Raw genomic sequence first — 8880 nt, forward strand, 5'->3', positions numbered from 1 at the left:
ACTCCCTTCGGACTGTATCTTGTTGTTAGCTAAACAGCTTGTTACAACTCTGTCAACACAGAGTGCTATTTCTTCCCTCAGGGAGAGACAAGAACAAAACCTAGGTAAAAAAGCACCTTGATTCATGCACAGTGACAAGTGAATCATCAGGAAAAAGTTAGGATCTCGTGGTAATCATGAGATCATTTTAGGACATTTACAAAGACAGCTCTCCTGGAAATTATTCACAGTACATTACTAAGCCTAGACAAGTTTTAGCAAAAAAAAAAATACTAAATTTGAAAATCAAAGATGTCAGGGTTTGGGGATTTTTGGTTTTGCTAAAAAAATTGCTGCTAAAGAGAACAGAGGAGTATATAACAGCAGGAACGAATGGATAAATAAAAGCTCAGGACTAAGTTCAAATTCTAGAGAAGCAATCAGAGTGCATTACCCACCAGCAATCCAACTGTGTGACATAAAGGAACAAACAGAGACGCTGTAAATATTCTTTAATCTTCACTGAAAACTAGGGAAGAACCTACAGCACTTGTGAAACACTGAAAGGTATGCATCTCATACCATCTATAAATCATGCTGTATGCAGCTCTGCTACTCTCAGAAGTTGCCCCATGCTGCAGCTGAAAATTTTACTCTACTCAGGATGGGACTGAGATTCTGCAACATCTGTTTTAACCGATTTGTTGTTGCCCAAGTATGAACAAAAATCAAAGGACAGCAGCTAGTGTAGCATTTCCCAAAATAATTTTTATGACTACTCCGCTTTGCATTATGGCAGGGCAGACAAGGGAGGACAATTTCTTTTCCTCTGCTGTGTTGAAAACAGTAGATGTTTCATGATTGACAGTGGCACTGAATTTGTACTGACAGGCAGGTTCACTTCTAGTTACCAGTGGCTGAAAAGTCTGTCTAAAATGTTTACCAGACAGCAGCTTCTAAGAGGTTAGTCCATACCCTCTCTATTTCTGTATGTTGCTTTTTATATAAAACTGATCTGTCAGGCTTCCCACCTATGTATAAACTCAGGCCAGATCTGGCATTCCAGTCTATGGGTACTAAACACAGCACTGCATAGAAACCAAACCTGATTTTATAACCAGAGCTACTAACATCATTCATATCAATAGTCCTTATCATTTCCAGTTCATGCTCAGGCCACAAGGCTCACAAATTATTTACTTTAAATTACTAACACTACATTCATGATATGAAAGGTGGTACTGAATCAAGTGGTTCAAGACTGAGAACATCCCTATATGGCTCTAAATTACATGCACAGGACTTGTCACAAGGCCAAACATTATGCAAGTTTAATGCTCCAGTACACAAAAAGCACTCCCAACTTACTATAAAAAAAATCAATTACCACATCAGCAGAAGCAAGTTTTGTATCAATCAGTTCCTATTTTAACACATTTACAATGTGCTTAAGCATATTTCAATGCTACTACTTGATATGGAAACAAGACTGAAGTTGATAGCTTTCCAAGGATTCCCATCCAGTTTAACATTGCAGAGAGGGACTGTCACTGTCAGCTCCCAAAACTTCCAGAGGATGCTTCCTTCTCTTAGTCCCCATCAACCTTTTGTTCCCACCACTGAAAGGTCAAAAATGCATATAAAATATCTAGCATGAGATTTTGTGGCTGAAAACATTCACTAAAAACACAGACAGCAGTCACTTTCAGCAATTCTACAAACAAGTAAGAAAGGTAAAGTATCAACAAGTCCTCATGCATTTGCTGATAAATATCTTATTCTCTAACTAAAGGACAATTTGATCCTTCAGCTACTGAACAAAGTCTTTCTAACAGGCAAGGAGTTTTTATGACTCAATACTACAGATTTTCAAGATCCATTCAGAGAAAACAAGTGCTCATGGTTACAGAAAACATGTTTTATAAAAAAAAAAACCATGCAGAAAAGTCTTTAAAACTCACCCAGTATTTAAAAGTTGTTTCAAGAGAAAAAGGAACTAAGTTCTTCTAGCAACCTTCCCTCCTGATTGTAAATACAGGTTGAAGTCTAAAATAGACATCCTATCATTCAGCACAGTCACATCTGAACATGCAAACTTTCAGAGGGTAGAAAGAGGGCTATAACTTACACCAGGCAGTCCGGGGATAAAATTCACTCCGGCACAGGAGAGCACACAAGACAACACCGAGAAGCATCAATGCGAGTCCAGATTCTTATTCAGAAGGTGAAAATCTGCCTCCTCTTAAGCAAAGAATTCTGCTGGGGGTGGGCACTGATAAAACACAACACTGCGTCACGACTGCACCAGAGAGACAAACCAATCCAATGAAGCTCGTATTAAAAGCAACAAAACGTTCCCTTCCCTCCCCCCCCACCCCCCAGGCACAGGCATAGACAAGAAAGGAAATCTCATTTTTGACTGTCAGCTGGGCATTTTGGTGAGATCAGGTAATCTCTGAGGAGTCCCAGATCTTCTATTTGCAAGCACACTTAAATGCACTTTTAATTCAAGTGTATGTGACAGTAGGGCATGTACATCCAATCTGGGAACGATGTTGCATGCTTGATACTTTATCCATGTCAGTAGAGGTCCCACAGGCTACACAGACTGCAGAAAGTTAAAGATGTGCACAAGTTTTGACTGGATTGATGCCTAAGCAAACAACTTCGCTTTCAACAGTTCAGCCTAAATTACCCAATCCAGATTCCTTCAACCGCTTTCCTTTAAGTGGGAAACATTTTTGCACATAAGTCAAGGGAAAACTAATGTTTCCCTAAAAGTACCAGGCTTACCTTTATATAAAATATGTGCTTTAAGACTATATAATGCAATTAAGCTATCATATTCAGCAAAAAGGAATTAAAATCAAAACTGCATTGTCACAGTTAAAAATATGACAGACAAAAATTATTTGGATACATTAATAGTTTATAAATAAATGATGCTTTAAATTTATCTGCTAGGTTTTACTCCATTCTGAGTCACTAAAAGGCGTGTAATGATATTCCAACTTAATAAAATTAAATCTGTTAATTTTCTGCATCCTGAACATTTGAGAAAAATCAAATCAATTTAGATTTGTAAACACAGACTTGGAAACATAATCCTTTCCTCATCTAGTTTTTCAAGTTTGAATAAAGGATATTTCCTAACAAGAAGTCAAAAGTTTTTTGAATTGGCTAAATTCAGCTGCACATCTGCAGGGATAATTTGGTAAAACTGAAAAGTGTTTTACATTTCTTAAGAAAACTCACATGGATTAGCAAGCCTACATCACCTTCTAAAACGAATTAGGGCAAAACTCCAGCTAGAAATCTGCAATGAAGAAATTACATCAAAATCCTCCCACAAAAAGAAAATAATTATAACTATTGGGCCATGATTATTCTTAAGAAATGTTGATTCTTTATTTAAGGTCGATACCCAACTACTACTAAGTCTGCAATATAGCTGCTACCTCTATGAAAAGCTACATCTCTTAAGTCTGGTTGTGATGTCCTTCCTTTTGCTTCTGTAATAGCTGGCAAACAGGCTTCCAATTTTTAGAAAACTGAGAGGCTAATGCTTCCACAATGGTTTTCCCTTATGGACAAAAGCAACATATTTTAACTAGTACATCAATCTTTTCCTGCAGATTAAATATCTTAATACCTTTACTTTTTTTTTTTTTTTAACAAGTAGCATCAATCAACTCAAGTGAGAGCTATCATAATTGTAAACATTAAGTCAGCCTGTATTTCTAGATCTGGATTTCAACATTTTAAGAAAGTGAATAAACAAGCACAGAACTTCTTGGAGCACTTGTTTAACTTTATAAAGTTCAAAAAAAAAAAACCCAAACAAAACAAAATTGCAAAATATTATTTCATGTTCTGTTTATAGCTGATGTCTGCCTCCAACCCGAAGGGTCCAAGTAAGCGTTAAATCCATCCTAGTTCTCCTTAAAGAACCAATCCCCAAGCCTAGAGTAACCACCACCAGCATGCAGATGCAGGTAAAAACACTGTCGAGGGGACATGTCCTTTGAGAGGCATTTACTTCAATTTCAAACCCCAGAAGCTGCCAGCCTGACCTGTGGGAATCATCTCAGGCCCAGGAGAGCTACAAACTGGAACCATTTGAGCCCTGCTTCCCACGAGCCAGCCTGGCCACAACGGTGGTTTCTTGTTGACCTAAGCTTCAGAGCTTGGTCTACACGCAAAGCAAAGGATATAATAAACAGCACAGAGAAAAGGAAATATCTTCAAAGTTTTTGTTCTGCTAAATCAGCATTGTGGACTTCAGGCATGGGAAAATTCAAGCCAAGATAGGTTGACCATTAAAAAGAGTTGTAATTTGGGACCCCACTAAAGAAGCAAGCGAAGGAAAATTTATAAGACCACAGAATAAATTGCGAGGATCGGTTTTTGGAAATGGCAGCATCAGTTTGGTTCCCATCAAATCAAATATTTGTAGAAATGATAAATTACAATCTCTATCAGATATCATAATTTGGTTTTAATTGTAATTTATTCTGGTAAATCCACAATTGATAGATCCTTGTTTGATTCAACAAACTCATGCTAGGCAGATTCATATCCAGGCTTAAATAATATAATAGGACAAGCCAATTTAAATATTTAATTTTAATCCCCCTTTGTTTTCCATTTCTGCATCAGCTATTTTCTGAAAGATGCCCAGATTCTCATTTCCCAGTGACCACTAAAACAAAGTTAATTTTGCAACTTAGTGTAACTTCTAAATTGAATGTAACTGGCCTTTTTTGCCATTCAGGTTGGAAGGCTGCGTATGTAAGTGATTATTCATATTTTAAAACACATACATTTTGAGTAGAAAATAATGGGGGATGAGTATAATTTTCTAACATAAAAACCTGTAAGAATTGGAAACTGAATACATGTAAAATGCATTTAGTCAGGAACAGAAATACAATAAAAACATCCAAAAGCTGCAGGATGTTGTTCCAGTTACATCGTGCCAGTTTAAATAAGGTTACTGACCAGCCACAGGAGCTTCTGGGCTCTCACATACCTGCTGGTACTCTAAAATTGGGAGCCATAAGCACCTGGAACTGGGGACCCTGACCCTGCCTGGGAACCCTTATTTCCCCTCAATCTATAAACAAAATTAAATTAATGAGGAAGAATGAAAATGGGTGGCAAATGGCAGCCCATAGTATCTCGAAGAAATCCAGCTCCTGTAATAACCTCTTCTTTCTGGTATTGAAGGCCCCCATGACCATCTCCACAATGGGGGCCTTGAAGCAGGACACCACAAGCCAACCATTACCTGGAAATCAGCCCTGACGTCCTTGAGACTAACAGATTTAACACTGCTCTACCAAACACAGCATCTCTTCTTGGTGCTCTGGTAATTCTATTACACCCAATGAATACCAACAAAACTCTGAGCATCTGCTCCGCAGAGAGCTGCAAACACAGTTCAAGTTAAAAAAAAGCCAATAAAAGCACATCTGCTTTTGCATATTGGATAGCAAGCTCCAAAACATTCTGTTGTCTATCAGGATAATCTCCAAAAGAGATACGTCCGTGCTTCACTGCAAGGAAAACCATCTCAGCAACTCTCTGGGAAGTTTAATGTGGTAGACATAAAAATTAAGAAGTCATTTAGTATTCAGGGATGGAGCAACTCCTCTGCCCTAAGAAATCAAACCCCTTGGATGGGCTTTCTTGATGGCTCTGAACTCTGTCACCCTGTCATCCAAACTTTTTTTTTCCTGCGGGTTCTCAAAGAGGACATCCCACCCCAGTTGGGGGACTTCCACTCCCAGTGGTCGAGGTGAATTAGCTGTGCTTGCACAGGCGTGCATGGAGAGCTGCCATGTTACAGCATGTGACTCTGCTTGAGATCACACTTGTCTATTGAGTGAGCAAGCCCTGGGAAATGAAAGGGAGGAACCCACAAGTGGAATTGCTGGAGGCCAAGGCTGGCGCAGAGGATGACACAGGCTCTGGGTGTTGTGTGGCCTGGGAGAGCCATGCTGACTCCAAGCCCTGCCACAGCACAAGCCCATGTCAAGCCAGGAGGAGTTCAAAGGCAGCAACTCAATTCTGAAGAAGCAAGGTTTTGGCCAGCGCTGATTCAAGCACTGCCCCAGTTATTGCTGGGAACTGGACTTGGATTGCCTGTGACTGCAGTCGATTGACTGGAGACTGAGTGTGCTTATGCCCATAGTAAGACCAAGGAAAAGGGTGAACTGCTGTTCTGAGCCACTCTGAGCTTAATCTTCCCCTCCCCAGACCCATATCCAAAAAAACCCAAGCAGCATGGGCACAGTAAAGCCCTGGCTACTGCTGAAAACTCAAGGAGCATTAACCTCACATCCTAACAGACCTGTACTGACTTTACACAGAACATAAAAACTGCCCATGAAACACTCTTGTGGCAATCCAAAAATATGCATTTTGAAAATTCAGAGGCTTATGCAAAGATGACCTTGGTGAGAAGCCAGAGTGAGGCTGCCAAAAGTCAACAATGCAAATTTTTCAGATAAAGGAAACCTGACACATCCAGCCCCAGATTGCCTGCCATTTCCATTTCAGTTTGGGTTTCAGAGAACAACCACTGTGGAGCCTTCTGTTTGAGCCAGAAGAGATGGCTGGAGCTCCCTTGAGTCCAGCAACCCCCTATCCAACAGAGCTGGAGTGAGTGAGTAGCTATCAACATGCCAAACCACACTGGCTGGCTCTCATCGACAACCTCCAAAATCGGTGTGGCCCACAGGACAGACCAAGCACTGCTGAAATGAGCTAGCTGAATGTCAAAAGAAGGGAAGGACCAGGGGTATAACCAAACAGAGGAGGGATGACACCCACAGAGGTGCCAGCCAGAGTTATGGGGGTAAATGGAAGTAGATGAGGCCAATACACGGCGGCAATGGAAATTTTGCTGCTTTTTTTTTCCCTATGAGCATTGCAGCAATAGAGATATAAAGGGGGAAACAGCAATGAAAGCGGTGACCTTGGCTTCATTTCACAGGAATAGGAGCCAAATATTACACCAGGAGGCTGGTAATCATGCAAAGCATGGCTTCTGCCAATTAATAGGCCTGTTTCCCCCTCAAAGTCCAAAAGCTGCTGATCTCTTTTCTTCTGAGTCCACATAATAGTCCACATCTGTGTCCTGTAGCCTTTGCTGATAGAGACATGAGGAGAATGATGGCGAGGCAAATACCTTGAGTTCCACCCACCAGGCAGCATTAACGTCCTGGTTGCTTCACCGTAGGTTGACAGTGCTACTGAAGCAAAGAAGTGTCCAACAGACTTGTCATGTAGGCTAGGGATTATATCACTGTCAATGCAACATGCCAAAGAGTGTCCCACAGCTGGGTTCTTGGCTTAGCAAACACCTCCAAGAGGACTTACTAAGGATGTGTGGTCATGTGAAGCAGGTCGAGAAAAGTTAGGCTTTATCTCTCATGGAGAGCCAGGGAGCAAACCCAGTGGTCCAGTGCCAATGTCCAGGTGGAGCACAATGAGTCTTCCTACAGGTTTGGGCAAGATAATGGGACACATGGACTGACAAGTGTATTCATCTTCAGAAAGAGCTTGAACAACTAGGATTTCCCTGCTTGACAGAGGCTGTAGGGAAGAGCAAGTTATTAGGCAGCAGAATACATTTGAGTACATGGCACCAGCAAACAGGGCCGGTGGCTACTGTGCCTCATCCTCAGGAAAAGGTGTTCCCAACAGAGGCACGATGAGGACAGTGATGCATTACAGCAGCCTGACGGCTGCCCAGAGGAGAAAAGATAGAATGGATGCTGCTGAGAGGGGCAGGAATAGTAAAAGGGATTCCATGAGGAACCCTCCCCTCTTCCCTGCCTTCTGGTGTGAGAATCAGAGCTAGTCATGCCAGGATCCTGCTATGCCCACCATGGCTCAAGCTGGGACTTCCCTAGACCATGCACTTCCCTCACAGAAAATGATCAACCCGACAGGGGGAATGGCACAGCACTGACACAGACCTCTCTGCTCCACACAGGCACTGTGAGAAGAGCCACACCACTCCAAGGAAGGGTCCAAATTCTGGAATTAGCTGAAAAAATCAAGCAGAAAAGGAGAAAATAACCCCCTCAAAAAAAAAAGAATTAAGTCTATGGCAGCCATGCATGAGAACCACACCATGTAAAGAGTCCTCTAAAATATGGAAGAACATGCAGAGCACATTTCTTGCAAGACCCGGAAGGGACCACGGTCTACCTCTGTCATACTGATAAGGAAAATTTACTCACTGTTATTGATAAAACAAATGAGCAAGTAGATAATCATATAAATAAAGAACACTGAATACTCAGGCAAAAAGAATATAAAATATTTTTTCCCTTAAGGAAGTAATCAAGGAATCTAAAATTAATTTTAAAATGGTTGTTTCTTGTCACCAAGACTTTCAGAAGTCATACAAATCATTTCCATCTCTTCTACACATAAATTAAAAAGAGGAAAATTAACTATGCCATTTCTTTAACTATCAATCAGTTCTCCGCTTTGAATTAAGCAGATGTTTAATTAAATCAAATGAATAAAATTATGTGAGAACAGTTGCTCTGAAACAGTGGAATACATTACTCTCAAAATGGGCTTAATATTTCAATCAACACTGTCTCCAACCCTTTAACCAGATATCTTTCACAATTTCATTTTTTCTTTAAAACTTCAACAGACATGAAGATATCTTAATCACTTAAATTAATACAAGTAACTGAATAGATTACAATAAATTTGGGCTATACTACAACTTTGTTTATTTCAAATCCAAAGCACTACGGTTTTAAAAGAAAAATAATCCTTTATAGTTTTAAAAATTTCTCAATCAAGCAAAAAGTATTTTACATTCTCTGAAGTAATCCAGAACCCGGACCATATTGTTAACTGATGCAC

At 40.3% G+C, this 8880-nt stretch overlaps 1 protein-coding gene across 3 annotated transcripts in view; it reads right to left on the reverse strand.

The window, feature by feature from the left end:
* The window catches only part of SLC20A2 (solute carrier family 20 member 2), a 57295-nt gene that overhangs the window by 36407 nt on the left and 12008 nt on the right, over positions 1 to 8880 (reverse strand). For 2 of the 3 annotated variants that reach the window (XM_069013366.1, XM_069013368.1), the window contains exon 1: positions 2108 to 2251. The exons of the other annotated variant lie outside the window; for it this stretch is intronic. The gene's annotated coding sequence lies outside the window, so the exon portion shown is untranslated. Of the gene's footprint in view, positions 1 to 2107; positions 2252 to 8880 lie in introns of those variants that run through there. 3 annotated transcript variants of the gene reach the window in all.

The sequence above is a fragment of the Aphelocoma coerulescens genome, chromosome 4 (genome assembly GCF_041296385.1).
Source record: "Aphelocoma coerulescens isolate FSJ_1873_10779 chromosome 4, UR_Acoe_1.0, whole genome shotgun sequence".
NCBI lineage: Eukaryota > Metazoa > Chordata > Aves > Passeriformes > Corvidae > Aphelocoma > Aphelocoma coerulescens.